We start from the raw sequence: 1,157 nt of genomic DNA, 5'->3' as shown, positions 1-1,157 counted from the left end.
TTACTTGTTTTTGCGGAAAGAAACATCTTGTTCTACACTTTCCCCAGAGCCATGTCGTTTTGGTGTCTTGATTACTTTGCACTTAGGACAGAGGACTAATTTTCTCTCTCCCTTTTAATTCTTAATTTATACCCATTTTACATCATTCTTTTTTCCATTATTAACACCCTTTTGTTTTTTGCACTGGGTCCCAATTCCATCTGCCTTCTTGCTCCCCCTCTGAATCCGTCAAAAGTATAAAAACATTTTTTTCAACACCTTTCAGTTCTGAAGAGTCATACTGGACTCAAAACTTTAACTGTTTCTCTCTCCCCACAGATGCTGCCAGATTTGCTGAATTTCTCCAGCATTTTCTAAGTTCGTTTCAGATTTCCAGCATCCACAGTATTTTGCCTTTATTCAAGTGTTTATTGGATCAAGGCTCATGGGTTGCAGTGTTGACTGTTCTTAGTTCTACTGTCTAATCTCCATCATTAGTGGCCGTGCCTTCAGTTGCTGGGCCCTAAGTTCTTGAATTATCTCCTTAAACATTTCTGCCTCTTTACCTCAATTTCTTCCTTTAAGACACTCCTCAAAACCTACCTTTGACCCCCAAGCTTGAATTATCTCTTTATGCAGCTCAATGTCATACTTTGTTTCAGAATGTTCCTGCGATGTGCCTTACATTCCCTCTCATGTTAACAACACAGTATAATTAAAAGTCATTGTTTTTATTCCCACTGCTCTCACCCAAGACCTTTGAGGATAATTGTTGGCTGTTTTCCATCCATTGATTCCACACTGGGGATGTAAAATGGTCTGCAGTGCATGGAGCAGTGTACATATGACTAAGGAAGCACAAATTATTTTGAGTCGGGCTTCTCTCAATTTAGTTGATGTGCTACAAGTGTTTCTTAAAGTCATTGCACCATATTTTGTTGTTGACTATCAATATAAGCCATGTGCTTTATCATTAGTGTTCATGTTGAAGTAGAGTTTCTGGCCCATGCTCTGAGTTCGCTCCCACCATTTCTACCTCAACACCCATTTAAAACCACACCTCATTGATGAAGCTTCAGGTCACCTCTCGACCTTTGGTGTAAATTTTATTTTGTCAGATTCTGCCTCTGTGAAGGGCCATGAGTTGTTTTCCTGTCAAAGGTGCCAAAATACAAATC

This window comes from Rhincodon typus, chromosome 8 (assembly GCF_021869965.1).
Source record: "Rhincodon typus isolate 14 chromosome 8, sRhiTyp1.1, whole genome shotgun sequence".
In the NCBI taxonomy this organism is placed as follows: domain Eukaryota; kingdom Metazoa; phylum Chordata; class Chondrichthyes; order Orectolobiformes; family Rhincodontidae; genus Rhincodon; species Rhincodon typus.
The sequence above is the reverse complement of the archived record's forward strand: the minus strand, read 5'-3'. Positions refer to the sequence as shown.